Source organism: Lycorma delicatula, chromosome 1 (genome assembly GCF_047948215.1).
Source record: "Lycorma delicatula isolate Av1 chromosome 1, ASM4794821v1, whole genome shotgun sequence".
In the NCBI taxonomy this organism is placed as follows: domain Eukaryota; kingdom Metazoa; phylum Arthropoda; class Insecta; order Hemiptera; family Fulgoridae; genus Lycorma; species Lycorma delicatula.
The window spans coordinates 346,576,412-346,596,148 of record NC_134455.1 but is presented as its reverse complement, the minus strand read 5'-3'; the positions used below and the strand labels follow the sequence as shown (position 1 = coordinate 346,596,148).

The following is a 19,737-nucleotide window of genomic DNA, read 5'->3' as shown; positions in this document are numbered from 1 at the left end:
TCTTTTAAATGTTTCTATAAAACCTGAGTACTATAATTATTATTTATCAGAATTATTCTCACAACCATGAGGATAATGTACAGTGCAGAGTTCAGTGGGTAGACCCCTCCAGGTAAATGGGAATGGCGACGGGAGCAAGTTCTGAGGGTGTACAGGGCGCCGTTCCCCCTGGTAAATTGTGAGTGGCGAGCGAAGCGAGCTCTGCGACTATAGAATAGATCCCTTGGCCTTGGAAGCTCCGAGGAGCCACTGAGTTGGCTCTGGGATTCGCATAGGCTGACCTGAGCCCCGAGGTGTCGAGGACGTGCCGACTAGTAGTAAAAAAAAGTATATATATCTTTAAGTTTTCTTTGTTTTGCGTATTTCTTAAGCAAAAAATTATACAAAATAAAATAATTAAAAGAGTCTTCTTGACCGGAACTGCACAAGAATGTTTTTTTAACTAACTATCAGACCTCATTTATGATTTAAAGGTAACACTGACAAGTTTAATAGTATTTCAAGTGATACCACTAAATTTTAAATGCAAATTTTGTTCTCAAAATTCCATTTTCAGGGCTACGATTGGACTACCTGGATTAAATTCATAACTTTGTAATTAGTGAAATAAAATCAAGACAATATTTTTAATTTTGAGTAAAAAAAATTAATTTAATTTTCTGTAGAATTTTGGCCAGTATATTTTCATACAGTATACCGGAAGTATCGTCTCATATTGAAAGGCAGATATCATCTTGAGGTAGAAGAATTAATTTTTTTTTCCTTAAACGTTACACAATGTAAATCACTTTTGAAACTATTTGTGAAAAAACATTATATTCCCGCCATTTTGATTAGGGTTACCGTAACCCCAAATTTTATTATTGAAAAAAAATCCACGTTTACCGAACCAGACAACGGAATTGTTTTTGTATATCTTAACACTTCAGATTACAAAGAAAGAACCTTATATATTTCTGTTTACCGACCGACCCATTTAACAAATCATCCCACCAATTTATTCTTTTTATTTCTAAATAGATGTTATAACCGTATTTGCACATTATTCCATTCTACCAATAAACCATGGTGATTACACTTCATTTTATAATTAAATTTTGCGTTCATTAAGAAGTAGAATAAAATAAGAATGTAATTTAAGAGTAGTAAATAAGATTACGACTGTCTCCCTAGATATAGATAACTAAATAATTTGTTGAATTCTAAATTGGGTGTCGGGTGAGACTATAGTAGACTTTATGAAAGAACAATAATTCAATATCATCAGTAATACGCTCCTAAAAATACTTGTTTAATGAATCTTATACAAAGCGATTCACGTAGTGTAACGGGCTCTTTCTGAGTTCATTCTACTAGCGAAAATAACGAAAAAACTTCATTATAAACATGGGGTCCGGAAACGCGCCATTAGCGAATTACGGTTAGCGAAAAATTTCGCCTTCATTCCTGGGTAAAGAGTGAAATAAAATCATATTGAAATTCTAGGAACCCAAATTAAGGAGTAAACTTGATTGTTCTTGTGGTTTTTGCCTTGAAAAATTATATAAAACAGGTTCCAGAACCATATAGCTAATAGTTTTCATAATATCTGACGTAAAATAGAAAAATGTATTCTTTAAAACCCATGGTTTTTTTTTTACGTTTGTAATAAAAAAACTTTGTTAAATGATTAAGAAATAAGAGTTTTAATTGAGCTTCCCATACTTTGATAAATAATAGAATATTTATTATTACTGATATATTATTCCAGGAATTAATAAAATATTTTTACGTCTTACATAAATTTCTAAATTTTTTTACATCTCCCACAAATAATTTCAGTACTCATCCGTTATGTTTTAAGAAACATTACTATCAGTTGTCAATTGGTTTACCCTTAAATCATGGCCACAGAATACTTTTTTTTTAAGTAATTGAATATTTTTTAAATTAAATTAGCCGACCTCCTCGGTGGAATGGTATCATCGGCTTTCATCCGAAGGTCCTGGGTTCGAATCCCGGTCCAATATGGCATTTTTCATCGGCTACAAATTTCAATTAACATATTCCCAGATACAAGTTTCTTTTTAAGCTACTGTGCTGAATTAATTCATTAATCGAAAAAATTTATATGATTTTTTTTTTTTAAGTTAAAAAAGCTGACACAGTTGTTACCCGAAACAACTTCGTTCTACAACTGTGAAATTTCTACAACTGTGGGTTGTTTCTGATGCACGGCTTACACACACAACTTAATTTATAATTTTATTTAAATATAATACTATTTTGTTTATTAATTCAATGATTCTAACTAAAGCGCGCGCGCAAACCGTATTTAATTCGTATGGATGTAGCGGTACTAGCGGTGACGGTCGGCGCTAACTAAACTAATGTAATTTCACAACGTACATAGAAAAAATTTCGCTTGTACGGTCGGTAACTGGTGTAACCGCGAGGCTTAACGCATCAGATACCAAGTCGACCGGGCAATCGAGTTCGAGACCCGGCCAGACCGAGTTACTTTTATAACTTTAAATATTATTAATTTATTTAATTCTACCGCTCACGGTGACGTCAAAACGAAGCAGTAGTTTAGAGCATTTTTTGGGGTGGGGGTACGATTTTGTAAAATTATTTTACAAATGTTGTTATATTTTAATCGTTAACAAATGTGCCAAAGAAAGATTTGATCTTAATTAGGCGAAATCTCGAGAGATTGAGGAAGACCTTTTTCTACAGCCTCATCCCTTTGACCTTTTATATTGAAAACTAAATGGTATCAATGCCCCATATATAGAATTAATCTGACCGAGTTTGGTCAAAATACGTTCAGTAGTTCTATAGATAATTTAGAGGTCAACACCCAACACACACGTACATATGAACATTAACATCCGGAAAATTTCCATCCGGTTTTCTGGGTTCCTTAGGTGTTAAAACGTCAAGATCCGGTGAAAACCGCATATGCCCAAATTGGTTCGATTACAATACTTTCTCTTTTACGGCTACAGCTCTCCTATGGCGCTATGTAGATGGGAAAATAAAAATGTTGCCACCGTTACGTTATGTGTAATAACCATTATGGGTTAACGTGTTTGAAACTATGGTTTTTTGGCAGATCCTTTTTTTTAGTTATTGTGTTACTTTACAATTGACTTAGTTTTTATTCAGGAAGTCAATAATCAGCAATGTCTGTAAAGATTTTTTTTTAAATAAATGGCGATTTCTATGACGGTGATGCCACATGAACTCTGCAAGAAACGAATTTGTAACACCACACAAAATTTCTTTTAGACTGATTCGCTAATTTCCATGTATTTTCTATAGTCTCTTTACGGGTTCCACTTTATGGATCTACTAAATTTTTTGATTAAATGTTTGCTGGACAGAGTTTCCCGATAGGTTTGCAATTCCTCGATATGTCCGACATTCCTCCGAAATAATTGTTGATCCCGCTTTTATATAATTTGTTAGCGAAGGCATTAAAGTTTACGCACTTCTGTCTGGCACCGTGATCCAAAAATATTACTTTATTTCTCGGCAGTAGCTACCAAAAACCCACTCTCTTTTTTCTGTTTAGCCTCCGGAACCACCGCAAGGTATTACTTCAGAGGATGATTTGTATGAATGTATATGAAGTGAAGTATTGTACAGTCTCAGGTTGACCGTTACTGAGATGTGTGGTTAATTGAAACCCAATCGTCAAACAGCACCGGTATCCACGATCTAGTATTCAAATTCGAATAAAACTAACTACCTTTACTAGGAATTGAACCTTAAAATCCTCAATTTCGAAATCAGCTGATTTGCGATGACGAGTTTAACCGCTAGACCAACCCGGAAACACACTGCTAAAGCAAAAGCCTTATTACTAAGGCTAACATTAAGTTTTTGTTGCGTGAACAAACTCCTGTCAATTACAAATGTTTTATCGGGTCCGCTGATAACCAACGGATCAGTAATGATATCGTGAGTAAAACTCTCGCAAATATAATTACTTCAGTCTACAAAAGTGTTGCAGTTGACTTCGACCTTTTGTTAGAAATCAAAACTTACTTGGCATTTTGCCCGACCATAAATAAATAATACTATTTTCCGAAATGGAATTTATAACCTGTCAGAAATTTATTTTGGCGTAACCGTTTTAATTCTGTACAATTCTGCTTAATGCGTTAACAATTCTGTTAACGCGTCTTCCCAAATCAGCTGATTTGGGAAGACGCGTTAACCACTAGACCAACCCGGTGGGTTTCACATTAAGAGCTATCCTGCTGTAAGCAAACGCGTGGTATTGTAATAGACTGTTTCGAAAGTTACGCGTGTTAATATGTTTTATGTTTGATTTATGACCTGATTTCTGTTTGATGTTTTCATTTGCCGTCGACTGAATCGAGGTATTTACGGATTAATTATATTGGAGCTATATATTTACAGCTGTATCACAATTGACAAAAACACGGCAATCGATGAATTATTATATAAATGCTGGTGGGAATTAACAAATTAAGTCACCCGGTACTTTACTGCACTAACACACGCACACGCCCACGCTGCAGTAAAATCCCACTACTGCAAGCAACAGCTAGGATAACTATTACGCTGAACACATTATATGTACAGTTAATCACTATGTTAATATATGAATACAGTAACAGATATTAATAAAACATGAGATAATTTAATAATAATAACATTACTACATTTTTTCCTGTTTAGCCTCCGGGAATCACCGTCAGATATGACTTCAGAAGACGAATGACGATGATATGTATGAGTGTAGCCTTGTACAGTCTCAGGTCGACCATTTCTGAGATGTGTGGTTGATTAAAACCCAACCACCAAAGAACAACGGCATCCACGATCCAGTATTCAAATCCGTATAAAACTAACTGCCTTCACTAGAACTTGAACGCTGGAACTTTCGACTTAAAAATCAGCTACTTTTTTTACAATCAGAGGTTAATGAATATTAATAAGTCAATATATTTAAATTTTAAAAAAACTACAAAAAAGTATATATATATATATATATATATATATATATATATATATATATATATAAGAATCCGGATTCGACCCGATGTGCCTTCCCCTAGTAAGATGTAAATATTTCATTAATTAAAATTTTTGTTTGGCTATAACTATGGAACCAATGAAAATAAGTACCACTTATGACACTTCGTTGAAAAGTTATCAATAAGGGCTTATTACTGCAGTTAAGAAAAAGTCGAAAATCCGAAGATTTGGATTTTCGGCTTTTTTGGACACTTTTGGTCAAGTTCGTTTGCAATCAAAAGGGAAGATGCACAACTAGATGTTACAACAGTCCTAAATCCAAAGTTTCAACATTCTACGGCTAATCGTTTTTCATTTATGCGAGATACGTAGGTACGTACGTACGTACAGGCGTCATGCCGAAACTAGTGAAAATAAATTCAGGGATGGTCGAAATGGATATTTCAGTTGAAATCTGAAAACCGAAATTTTTCGCGGTTACAATACTTCCATGTACAAACATTTTTTTTGTCTCAAAGAATTTTGAGATAAATAAATTTAAAAAAATAACCATTCAATTTTTAAAAAAACTATTTCATATACAACAGTTTCCACCAACTGTGACAAAATATTTTTTTTTCCAAGATAAAACTTAATAAATCAATACATGGTTACACGACGAGTTGTGTTCTCTTTAAAATTAAGTTGTTAAATTTAATGTTTACATGTTTTTTCCTAATCATATCATGTTTAAAATTACTACCCGATTGTTCTATAATTAAACCGTTCGAAAACAATGAACCACAACGAGAGGAATTTAAACTAAAACTGTACGTAAAACATTGCCATCGCATGAGAAAAGGTAATAATCAAAGTTCCCGTCATAAAAACGTGAGAAATTATTGTTTACAAGCATTTCAACGCAGAGATAAAAGAAAATATATTCATCGTTAAATTATTATACATTTTTTTTTTTTACTCCTTACCTAAACAAAATAATTTTATTTAACAATTTTACAAAAAAAAACAAGCTATTCACATTAATACAATTAGAAAACAAACAGTTATTAAATGAGCATTTAAAAATTAAAGGTACCACTTAAAAATTAAACAATTAAAAAATTTAAGGATTCTTTAAAAATTAAATAACCAACTATAGTAAAAAAGATTAAAATGAATATAACAACGAACAGGCCATGTTCTGTAGTGAAAAATAAAGAAAGATTTTCATATATACATGGACCCGGAAATGCTTCCGAGTCCGGAAATGTTTCAATTACACTCATACATATCATCATTCATCCTCTGAAGTAATACCTGACGGTGATTCCCGTAGGCTAAACAGGAAAAACAATATCAGTCTATTAATTAACGAAAATAATTTATTCCAACGTTGCATAAAAAGTGGCGGTCAACCTTGATCGATTACATCTCCGGAGATAATTAACGAATAGTAACGTTTTTTAAAGCAGCGTCTTTCCGAGTACTTTTTAAATATAAATTTAGATAAAAATTCGTGAAGATATTCAAGTTTTTGAAAAGCAAAAAATTACAAATACGTTTCAAAAATTCCCTAGGCCCTCCTGATTAACCGATTTAATTTTCTCAAAATGTATTTCAAAGTATGAGTGCACTTTTATATGTGATTAAATTTTCAAATATCTACAGACTTGATTTCATGTTCTACACAATTTGGAAAAATAGCATTTTTTTTACTTCCTTGTATCGTACAAGTATTGTAATCGGGAAAAATTTCGATTTTCCGATTTCAACGGAAATATCCATTTTGACCATCCCTGAATCCATTTTCACTAGTTTCGGCGTAACACGTACTTACGTATCTCGCATAACTCAAAAACGATTAGCCGTAGGATGTACAAATTTTGGGTTTAGGACTGTTATAACATCTAGTTGTGCACCTCCCCTTTTGATTACAATCGACAGAAGTGTCCAAAAATCCCAAAATCAAAAGAAAATTTGAATTTTCTTTGGATTTGGACATTTTCTTAACTGCAGTAATAAGACCTCATTGAGAGCTTTTCAACGAAATATCATAAGTGGTAAAATTTTAATTAATGAAATATTTGGTCTTACTAAAGGAAGTCACGATTCGAATCCGACTTTATTTCCTTTTTTTATTTTTTTTTTTTAATTATGTTTATATTGATTTATTAATATTATTAACCACGATTGTAAAAAAATTTTACAATAAATAATAATTTAATAAAAAAAAATTAAAAAAACATGTAGTGAAAAATATATAGGTAATTGAATAGGCGTACAAGGAAATCAAGTGGTGTCCACATCAGATTTTTTTAAATCTGGATTGTAAAATTATTGTGCAAATATTATCTGATCAATTTTATTATCAGATGTATCAGATATGTACTTTGGTGGTCGGAGTTCAATTAACCACACGCCTCAGGAACGGTCGGCCTGAGTCTGTACAAGACTACACGTCTTTTACGTGTCATACGTATCATCCTTATCTCATTGGTCTACACGGGGGAGGTTGCTTATCGTTTACTAATTAAACATACTACAACGTACACATTACGAATAAATAAAAAGCACTATTATTTAATCTTATAATCACTATATTTTTTTTAGTAACAAAGGGGCGGAGTGAAATATATATATTAAATGAATAAATATTTAATATTATTTACTTATTATGTAATATGAAATAAAATTTCCCATACATTTGAGACGATATATTACCTAATTCAAAATAATAAACGGACAAAATAATTTCCAGTATTTTTCATTTCATATATATATATATATATATATATATATATATATATATATATATGAAATATATATATATAGAGCGAGTCAAAAGTATAGAAACTCTCAACAACTTTAAAGCCGTTCCAGATAGAATACTACTGTACATCGTGGATGCCGATGTTCTTTGGTGGCTGGGATTCAATTAACCCCACATATATTAGGAATGGTCAACCTAAGACTGTACAAGACTACATTTCATTTACATTCATACATATTCTCATTCATCCTCTGAAGGTAATACTTTACAGTGATTCCGGAGGCTAAAAAAAAAGACAGATTACTGTAACTTACAGGATAAGGTATCAGTCAACTAGAGTAATAAAATTTCTCGTCAAAATTCAGTAAAGGCAGATAAAATCAATTAGCCAACCGATAACAATAAATCCTCGTAAGAATCGAACAGTGTAGTAATGAAATACAGTAAATGGAATATTACACAACAAGGAAGTAAGCTTCATTTTTGCAAAAATGGTAACAAACCATCAATGATACCTGATCAGCACGATTATGCGACAATATTTTTATTTATTTGCTCATTAAATTGGAATAAAAACAATTGTTTGTATTAAAATATAAAAGTTTTTCAATTTTTTTAAATTTATGTTTAACTTATAAAATAAATTTTATTTAAAGTAGATTAAATCTTAATTTAATTCAGTTTAATTTCTTTTTATTTAATTTTATTATTTGCCCTTACTCGTAGTAAATTTATTCATTTTCAAAATCCAAATTTCATCCCGCTGCCATTTTCGGTATACACATCGTATAAACTTTTTATTTATATCATTTTTCTTGTCTTAAAGAAACCTTTAAAAGGTTTATGACACAAAAGATGTTATTTTTAAAATATTTGAGTTATAATCCCTAGACCACACTCCCAATATGGGGTTGAAATTCTGTTTCTCGTCAAAAGATTAAATAATTAACTGTTACGTTATCTTGAAAGTTACAATATTATATCTGGAACGGTTTTAAAGTTGTTGTATGGAGAGATTTTCGTAATTTTGACTGATTCTATATAATATTTTTTAGTAAACTTCAGCCAATGCAGAATTAAAAAAATTACCTTTCGGCACGCCAGAAGGCGGAAGTAGATTTCACCGGTGCTAAGAAGGGAATAAAAAAATGTTCACTTTAAAGTTAAGGAAAACTTCAAATTTAATCAATACATCAATGGTTGCATGTGAAAAAAGTTTCACATGTTTAGCATACGACAAGCGCCATCTTACAATTCCAGCAACATTTTGGTAGTTCCTTACCGTAAGGCTTGGTTATACCAAAAATTGTTTCAGACGAAGATTTAGGTAATTTTTAGAAGAGTAATGGCCACTTTAAACCGATTCGATACCTATTAAAGAGGTATGATTCTTTTTTCTTTTTGAGACCCCATTTTTTCCACCCCCTGGGCCAATGGTTGGTGATATAAAATAAATTTACTTATATAAGTTTTAGGCCCTTATTCATAGAATAGTAGTAACTTCAAACGAATTCGATATTTTACTTAATAAGAAAGTTATAGCGATATTTTTTTTTCGAAAAAAACCCCACCATTTCCACCCCCGTAGTCCGATTTTGGTCGTTAATGAACTCGACCGAGATTTTGGGACGAGTTGTTTTTAAAGAACAATTTGATAGTGATTGGCACAAAATTACGGTAGTTATCGTGTCCACAAGAAAGTGTAATATATATATATATATATATTTATGTATATATAAACTTTTGAGCTGACGGTGGTTTTGGAGTCTGGAGGATGTGAAACGCGAAGAGATGTCGAAATTTTCCAGAAGTTGAATCATGGTATCCATTACAATATGTAGCTTGCTTTTTTATGAAATCTACCTAATTGCAGAAAACTAAAGCGATAAAAGCTCGGTCTGTAATTTACATTATTGTAGTAAAATTTAAATATTGAAAAGATTTTTTTTATTCACTATGTTTTTGTTATTTATGAATAATCAGTGAAATCAAATAACCAATAACTCTTATCTTTGAACGAAATCATACGAAACCGAAAATCTTACATTTAAAAAAAGTAAATCTTTAAGTATAATTTTGAGATTTGAGGCTCTTAGTAACCGAACCTCCATATACACTTGACCAACCAATTGTAATCAAATTTAAATGACATCAATAAACTATATTTAGAAGTCATTTTCAAACTTTCCCAATGCGGTTAATCCATTCTCCAAAAAAAAGCCATATCCACTCCTATAAATGGTATTGTAAATATAAAACCAAAGTGACACAATAATTTAATGGAATCATATAATTAGTACAATGTGATTTTGAGTTCAGATGTGATAAAAAGAAAAATCTTTTTCTTCCCATCCCTTTATGGGAAGTTTGAATAAAACCAAATATTATCAGAAAGCATCTTAGCTATCTAAGAGACATAATTAAATTACGGGAAAAAATCTGTCTAATATCTTAGTAAAATTTTGATACGGGATAATTTCCTTGACCGATTGTATGACCAAAACAAATAACATGACGTCCCATTTACATAAACCATCTTTCCAAATTTCATCTAATTCGGTTTATCTACTCTGGAGATATCAAGCAACAAACAGGCTAAAATAAAAAAAACCCTCCTGGGGGAATAAATAAATTCCTCCTGGAATTTTTCAATGCTAAAATATTTTTTTTTCGGATGTTTTTTTAATAAGATTGGAAGGTCATGAAAAGTAAAAATCTGCACAAAAAATTAAACCCCAAAAGTTGATCCGATTAGCATTGTCCCGCAATGTGAAACAATTCTTTTTTTTCTTTTTTGTTACGATTCAGATGAAATATTTTTCATTTTAATATTATATTTAATGTTTAAATTTATTATTTTTATTATTCTAATACGGTAGTAACATTTTATATTTGTTTGAGTTTAATAATTTTTAGTAAAAATTATACACGCATCGGCTGATAAACATGAATTATTTCAACACCGAGACAAAGTTAAGAGTGAAAGAATTAAAATATAAAATAAACCAAGTTAAATTTATACATCGTTATTTGAAATAATATAAGTAGAAGAATGAAATTTTAATAAATATTACCAATAATTACACGCAACTATTTATCATTTAACAATTACGTTAACAAGTCATTAAATTCGAACAATTTTTAGGTTGTTCCAATAATTTACAAATAATATAGTACATCAGACAATTAAGTATCATAAAATAACACAAAATTTGACAACAAAAAATGTTACCTTTTTCAAGAAACTACGAGAATTGCCGTTACAAATTACAGATGTCAAAAGAATATGCAGCGATACAGATGACGGCCATCGGTAGTAAAATGTTGAATACTATTTCTCAAATAAGAGCACACTAGCATTTAAAAATTAAATACATAATATGTTTTATTATAAACAGTTAATAACAGAAAACACAGTATTTAAATTTTAAACTGACAACGCACAACAAACCGCTTGGCTGCACACACCAGTCCAAGTAAGCAAGCACGTCAGAACGTGAAACAAGACGACCTACACGCTAACCGACGTTCTACTGGCGTCTGCTCCGGATCCGGTAAGCTCTGGTGGGACGGTTGAGGTAGATTGCCGGCGCATGCGTACTGTCTACTTTCAATAGAGATCGACAATGTTACCCCTTCACCTACACCGTTATACCACTCCATGGTGCTTCGTTATTCCCGACTATAAAAAAATGATAACTACCCTTGCGTCGTTGAATTGTCCTCGCTAAATACCCTCGCGAGACACTCAGCTCTCGATCAGAAACATTTAAAACGTATGTGAACTTTAATAATTATTCGAATAGCCTTACTATAAAATATCGCTAGTTATTAATGACAAAATAAATAAATAGATTCGGTAAAAATTATTAATTTAATAAGGTCCTCATAGCTAAATTTTAGGTCTTGCCAGGACATAGTAACATTTTCAAAAATATTTTGTATTAAGAATTTATTTTTATGCTTATGAAATAATTTGTTTGTTTTTTTTACTTCAAACATTTGTGATAAAAAAACAAGCCTTACAATAAAATTTCCTTTTTTCTGAAATACAAAAATTATATAATTCGTATCACTTACCATTAAGTTCATTTATTTCAATATTTTCCTACGAATAGTAGTTCTCCTTGGAACTCATTAGATCATTTATTTATTTGCGGTTGTTTTTTTTCTGTTTTTCTATCTGCCCAGTACCTCTTCATTCTTTCCGATATCTCTTTCCTTCGTTCTTCAGTAAGTTCAACTCTGTTGTTCTTGCGTTTTGGTGCTTCTTGAAACCTTTCACTCTCATCTTTTAATATTCTCTTAAAAATTTCTCTTTCTCTTATAATTTCTTCACTTCTTTTAGGTCTTCTTGGACTTGTAAGAGCCATTTGTCTTTAGATTTTTTACTTTAAAAGAAATAAAGTTTGTTTTCTCAATCTACTGTTATTCATCACAAATATATATAAATGAATGTTTGTTTCTCTCGTATGTGTTCCTATACCATTAATCCGATTGCGATGAAACTTTGGTGAGTTGTTGTGCGCACGCCCGCGAAGGTTTCTTAATTAGTTTGGATCCGCTATGCAAAAGCTGGGGCGCTGGGGTCGAGATATATCGAAAAATTGTATTTATGGTCATATTTGGCTCATATTCTGAAAAGAATATATAAAACGTGAAAACCAAAATTTTTGCAAAAACATAGGTGGTACCAGTGTCGAGATATCTACGAAACAAACAAATATACAAACAGACTTTCTTCTTCTATGTTTATAATAGGTAATTTTCGTATGTGTCCCCGCTATAGACTAAAAAACTATTGGACCAATTTACGCGAGGGAAAAAGGGAACAAGGGAAAATTAAAAAGGGAAAATAGGGAAAAAGGGGATAAACGGATAACGGTAAAAAATGAAAAAAATAGAAATACTGTTAAGAAATGAAAAGGAGAAAAGGAAAAGAGAAAAAGAAACGGGGAAATAGGGAAATATGGAAATAGGAAAACGGGAAAAACGGAAAAAGTGAAAGTTACATTTTCTGAAGTTCCGTAATGTTCAAGTTTTTAATGTTTTATCACACTTTCAATGCACTTATTTAATCTACATATACGAGAGTTACTATTTTTCAAGGTCCGATCGGTCACGAAATTAAAACCACAGTGAAAATAAAAAAATTTTTATTTGTAACAAGTACTTACATAGTTACGCTATTTCTCTACATATTCGCCACTCCGATTTAGACATTTGTCGTAGCGTGGTACCAACTTTCCAATACCCTCGTCATAGAACGGAGCCGCCTGTGTTTTCAGCCATGTTTCTACGCTGGTCTGCAGCTCGATGTCTGTGCCAAAATGTTGTCCTTCTAGCCAAAGAGCAAAGAGGTGAAAATCGGATGGAGCCAAGTCCGGGCTGTATGTAGGTGATCAAACACTTCCCAACGAAAACTCTGCAGGAGCTTCTTTGTTACAGCTGCAGTGTGCGGCCGAGCATTGTCATGGAGAAAGACAATGCCTGATGACAACATTCCTCTCCGCTTATTCTGAATTGCCCTTTGTAGTCGTTGAAGAGTCACGCAGTATGAGGCTGTAGTGATGGTCCTGCCAGATTCCATGAATTCCACCAAGAGCTGCAAACAGCGTAGAAACATTATTTCACAATGGTGTGGTGTGTGTGTGTGTGTTTGTCTCTCTCTCTCTCTCTCTCTGTGTATGTATGTGCGTGTGTGTATGTGTGTGTGCGTGTGTGTGTGTGTGTGGAGAGAGTTTCCAAAATTAAAAATGAAATTTAGTAAACGAACCTAATTCGAAATTATCTATTTATCAGTTAGAGACTACCACATTCCAGGTACACAGAGAGACATCAATCACAGAATGTAACTAACTCACTTTTTAAAACTTTACAGAGTATGGTAACAGATTATTTTAAACAAAGAAGTTTAACATAAAATCATTAAGCTACGACAATCCTTACCAAAATAACATTCATTTAACATATTTATTTATCATAGGTAGTTTTAAAATAGCCTATAGTTCATTCCAAATAGTAATCTCATACTGAAAAATAAACTGTTTCGAGATAGGAGCATTTGGAAAATGTTATTTTACTTTTTATTATTACTGACCAGTTATTTTAAAAGTACGTTAGACCACACTATAGCTATGCTGCAAGAAGGAAAGTGTGGTAATAAATCAAAAAATGGGGTTTATTTTGCATTTCTTGACGTTTCATTACCCAGGGATCACAAAATACAAAAAATCTGATATGGACACCACATGACTTCCTTATACGCCTATTAAATTGCATATAAATATATATATATATATATATATATATATATTTTTAATGAAAAGTAGTTAAGATTTTATTTCATTAATAACTTCTGACATTTTTTCGTACATATATATATATAAATATTTTGTTGCTATTATTGAATTATTATTTATTGTAATTTCTTTTTACAATCGTGGTTAATAATTATTAATAAATAAATATATTTAAATAAAAAAAAAGAAGATGAAGTCGGATGTGAACCGATGTGCCTTCCTCTTATAAGATAAAATGTTTCATTAATAAAATTTTATTTGGCTATAACTCACGAACCAATGAACATAAGTACCACTTATGATATATCTTTGAAAGCACTCAATGAGGGCTTACTACAGTTAAAAAAAAGTAAAAAATCCAAATCGTTTGGATTTTGAGCTTTTTTGGACACTTTTGTTCCAGTCGATTGCAATCAAAAGGGGAGGTGCAAAACTAGATGTTACAACAGTCCTAAATCCTAAATTTCAACATCCTACGGCTTATCTTTTTTGAGTTATGCGAGGTACATACGTATGTACAGCGTCCAGCCGAAACTAGTGAAAATGGATTCACGGATGGTCAAAATGGATATTTCCGTTGAAATCTGAAAACCGAACTTTTTCGCGATCACAATACTTTCTTTACTTCATACAAGGAAGTAAAAAAGGTGGGGATCGTACATATAAGTACGTATGTACGTGTGTTGGCGTGTTTGAAGCTTAATAAATTTTGACTGGATAAACCGATTCTGATGAAACTTGACACAGAGACTCGTGTACATATGAGGCAATTAATCGGTAAAATTTTGGGGTCAATATTTCCAGGTGGTGGAATAGACAGATTTTGAGGTCAATTTTCTCAAAATTTTGCAAACAATCCCACTTTATATTAAGCTGCAGTACATGCGTATATTCTTAAATTAACATTAAAAAAAAATTTCCCCCAAATTCTTCCCTTAACAAAAAATCGAAAAGCTATTTTTTTTATTTATTGCTTACTGTTTAACTGAATTTTTCAATTACCGATTAAAATATAGTTTTTTGAAATTTTTTAAACATTTATCACACATCATTATTTTTCCACTTTATAAGAATAAATAACCAGTACAAAGAAAGCACAAAAATTTTGTTTTAGATTTTTGAAAATGATCCAGTTACAAAAGAATAGCTTAGTTAAAAAACCTATGCTACCATAAATTTTAATTTTTATTTATAAACCATTCTTATAACTGGTATTTAGTTTTTAATTAAATTTATAATCATTTGTCAGTAGAAAATTTTCAATTTTGTCTAATAGTTTGGTTTGCTATAGCTACAAAAGGTTTGTGTGTGTATTAAAGTTTTTAAAAGTGAGAAAACACTTATCAACGCGCACGCGCACGCACACAAACACAGACCAACAGACAATAAATTGACTCCTTACGGATGAAGTTCACTGAAGGCAATAAACATTTAAGTGGCAACTTCATGAGAGAAATTCTCCTCACCCGCATTGTCATTGTCACATAGATATCGGACTAGTCACTCTCTCTTTGTCAAGTCGTAAATCAATCATTTTTTCCTTCTGTATCAAATATTTCAGCTATTTAAACCTTATAATATGGTTTAAAAATAAACACTCATCACATATTATTAATACAGTATGAGAACCATCGGTACATTTTTAACTATTAAAAAACTCTTTTTAAATATTAAAAAAAAAAATTAATGGAAAGCACAATAAAATTAAGTTATCATATAAAATATTTATGTAATTTTAAATAATAATGGTAAGTTTTATTATTCTGCTTTTAGAATTTAATTAATTAATTATAAGTGTTTTTTTTTTTTTTTTTTGAGGTGGGCGTCGACGTTTTTGGTCATTAGCCCCTTTAAACTTCAAAAAAAAAAAAAAAAAATTTCTTTTACTCTCCTATAAAACAACACTAGCGAAATTGTCAAGAACTAGTCTTGTAAAAAAAATATCTAAAGGTAGACTTAACAAAGGTTATTCAAACCCTAAAAACACAACATAACAAGGGTGTAAAGGCACTTGTTATTTTAAAAACTTTCTAACCATTTCTTGCGAAAGTTTTTCAAAAACTATCAAAAAACACTTTACAGTGATAAAAATTAAATAAAAAACATGTTGAAAAATCTCTTTCGGCACGCCGAAAGGCGGAGGTAGATTTCATCGTTGATAAGTGGGGGATAAAAAATATTTCAATCTTAAAGTTAAAAAAAACTTCAAATTTACTCGATACGACAATGGCTGCATGTGAAAAAATGTTTCACATGTTTAGCATACGACAAGCCCCATCTTCTTACAATTCCAGCAGCATTTTGGTAATCCCTTGCCGTAAGGGTTGGTCATATCAGAAGTTTTAGGTAATGTTTAGAGAACTAACGACCACTTTAAACCGATTCTATACTGTGCCTATTAAGGGAGGTATGATATTTTTGTCTTCGAAACCCAATTTTTTCTACCCTCTAGGCCAATGGTTGGTGATATTACTTAGGTAGGTTTTAGGCCCTTATTCAATGAATAATAGGAACTTTAAACGAATTCGATATTTTACTTAATAAGAAAGTTATTGCAATATTTTGTTTTTTTCGAAAAAGCATCCCCATTTCCAACCCCGTGGTCCGATTTTGGCCGTTAACACACTCGACCGAGATTTTGGAACGAGTTATTTTTAAGGAAAAATTTGAAAGTGATTGGCGCAAAATTACGGCAGTTATCGTGCCTACAGGAAAGTGAAATAAATATGCATATAAACTATATATATAAATGTATCTATAAATCTTTGAGCTGAGGGTGGTTTGAGGGTATGAGGGATGCGAAACGCGAAGATATGTCAAAATTTTCCTAAAGTCGAATCATGGTACCCATTACAATTGGTAGTGTTTTGATGAAATCTACTTAAAAACCTGTAAACATAAGATGACAAGGATGTAAAGGGTCCTTGCCACTCAACACCCCGTATAATAATGTGAAAGGTATTCAAAAGCACATGTCAAGACTATCATGTTATACAAAAGTTAAAAATACACCTTTAATTAAAAGATTCTTCATAGAAACATAAAATCAATCTCTTCTTAAATTATATCGCCTTGTTTCCCTTTAGGCCATCTTTTTCTGCTTCTTTTTTTCATCTTCCTAGAGACTTCGATATTGAGTTCCAAGGTATTTGAGGCCTCGGAGATGGAGTTTTCAGATTCTCCGCCATAAGTCGGGGAGGATCTGCTGCTCCCGGTATCAGATGATACCGGCTCCGTTGGTGCGGTCAGAGGTACGTCACGGTCGTGACTGGATACAGTCACCGCTAGAACATATAGGGCGGCTGAAATGCTTGCCCTCTCAATTAAAGTCCTCAATGCTTTTGGAGGCTCCATTGTTGAGTTTTCAAAATCTTTTTTTCTAATTTCTTTACTTCTGGTTTCGCGGCTTCCTGAATGGTGATTTTTGTAGCTGGACGTTTATCTTAGATGTAGTTGGCTCATACTTTCTCTCAGGTTTTGCTTCTTTTGGCTTCACTTGTGTACTAGTCGCAGGCTCATTCTTGGGTTTTATGGAGTTCTTTCCTTCGAAAACTCTTGCTTTTTTCTGCGTCGGTTTTGAACTATTTCCTCTTGATGGTCATCTGTTCAATTTCTGATTCATGAGATGTTCGACCGTGTTTGCTAGGACCGGTGCTATTTCGGATATTATCTCCTTTGAAGCTATAAGGGCTGCAGCAACCTGCACATACGACGCAACCTTTGGCGATCTGCTGAACACGATTACCCTATTTTCCAAGTAGCTAACCTTTTGTATCGTCTTAATTCCTGATTAGCTATTTTTTTTCTTGTAAGTAGGACAGTTTCGGGATCTCGCAGAGTGATGTCCATGATAATTAACACATACAGGTGGGTCCCTGCATGGGTCATCGGGATATAATGGCTCACCGCAAACGCAGATTTGTTTTCTTGGTAGGTTTGGCGATTTTGTACATCTCGCCGCTGTATGTTCAAATCGTTGACATCCAAAGCATCACAGTAAAGTCGATATAAAAAGTTGAATATTCAATCTATGAGATCCTGCTTTGATTTTCTCCAGACACTTTGGTTTATTGAAGGTCAGGACTTATTGAAGCAGAGGGAACAACTTCCCCGTTTCGTCGTAAATTCATTCGTCGACACGCAACAACTCCTTAAGCACATAACTCTTCCTCTTCGGAGCAGTTCAATAAGTCTCTACAAACAACAACACCCTCTGAGGTATTTAATATACCGTGTGGTGTGTGACCTCAATGTGTAGTACTCCAATTTTCTTAGCTTTAAGAAACCGTGATGATTGTCGTTCACGGTTACTACAAATAATCCAATTGCGGTCTTCCTAATATCATTTACCGAACCTCCAGCGGTTTGCGATACCTCGAACTATCACGAAAGCGTTAATCTTCAAAAAATTTTCTTGCTTTTTCTTGATAACAAGATATTTAACAATCGTTCCGCCACTCTTCGGTCGAAACTTGTTCGATCCTTCTTTTCAAAAACTATGAATTTTTCTTTACCTTTAAACTCAATACTTTTCCTCACCTCGCTTCTTAAGAAAGATGTTCTCTAAAACTAGGGTTTCTACGTGAACCCTTTGCCACGGAAATTCTGGAAGTTGAATATTCCATAATATAACGTTTTGCCAATCAATATGTCACATGAAGCGGGCGGAGAGGAGGTTTGGTGTGCCCCGGATCCAGCCTGGGTTCCCACAATCAGCCGCCTCCAACAGATTTAACCAGGACCGGGTAGTCAGGTACTGCCTGACCCACGATACCGACATCCCAGGGCTCACATGTAGCAGTAAGGATCCGACAACCGTACCCATAGGATAATCCCTGCCATGGGCCGATATGCTTGACTCACGCTGAGCGGCGCAAGATTTCGGCAGAGCAAGCTCACAACAGCCAGAAAACAGATTTCACCCACAATGACTAAAAAATTAAAAGGATCAATAAAAAATTTGGGTCCTATTAGACTCCTTGACCAAATGACGTTATTATCATTAAAATTATACTATTGTATTTAGAGTGTAATTTATTTTTTTTTAAATCAGTCTTTAATAAAAAAGGTTTGGGTCTCGTCTTTTCCTCTTGCTCACAGCTACCGCAAATACAATTTTTAGTAACGCCACAAATTGAAAAACATATTAAGTAATATAATAGAAATTGCAAAATTTTTTTTAATTCTTTAATTCTTATGTCAGACCAATGAGATTTCCATTTTTAAAAAGTTTCCGTATCGTCTACATCAATATCAGAAACAGTTAGACTATCAATTTTAAAAATTCGAATTAAAAAAATTCATATTTTGAGTACAAGTTGCATTCAGAGGCCCCTTGGTTTTTGGATTTTAAAGACCTATTTAACGGAAAATTATTTACTTCATTAAGTCGACCATATTCATTTCAGTGTTATATTGAAAAAGGGTGGAAAAAATTATATTTTATTAAAAAAGTGGGATGCTCCCTTGTCCGATTGGATCAAAGATTTGACTAAAGACATGCGCGCTCGCGCGCGCACACACACACACATATATATATATATATATATATATATATATATATACTGGGTGGCTGAAAAGTAACTTGTGTTTTTCCAGTTAGATGGCGCTTCTTAGCACTACGCTCGCAACGTGAAAATGCGTTGAACTATCAGTTTCCAAATCCTTGGATAGGTTGACATCGAAGTATTG

At 32.6% G+C, this 19,737-nt stretch overlaps 1 long non-coding RNA gene across 1 annotated transcript in view; it reads right to left on the bottom strand.

Moving 5' to 3' along the window:
• The window catches only part of LOC142318412 (uncharacterized), a 372,758-nt gene extending 361,492 nt beyond the window's left edge, over positions 1–11,266 (bottom strand). Inside the window, exon 1 of the long non-coding RNA XR_012754901.1 lies at positions 10,977–11,266. This is a non-coding gene — a long non-coding RNA (uncharacterized LOC142318412). The remainder of the gene's footprint in view (positions 1–10,976) is intronic.
• Positions 11,267–19,737: the final 8,471 nt, after the last annotated feature.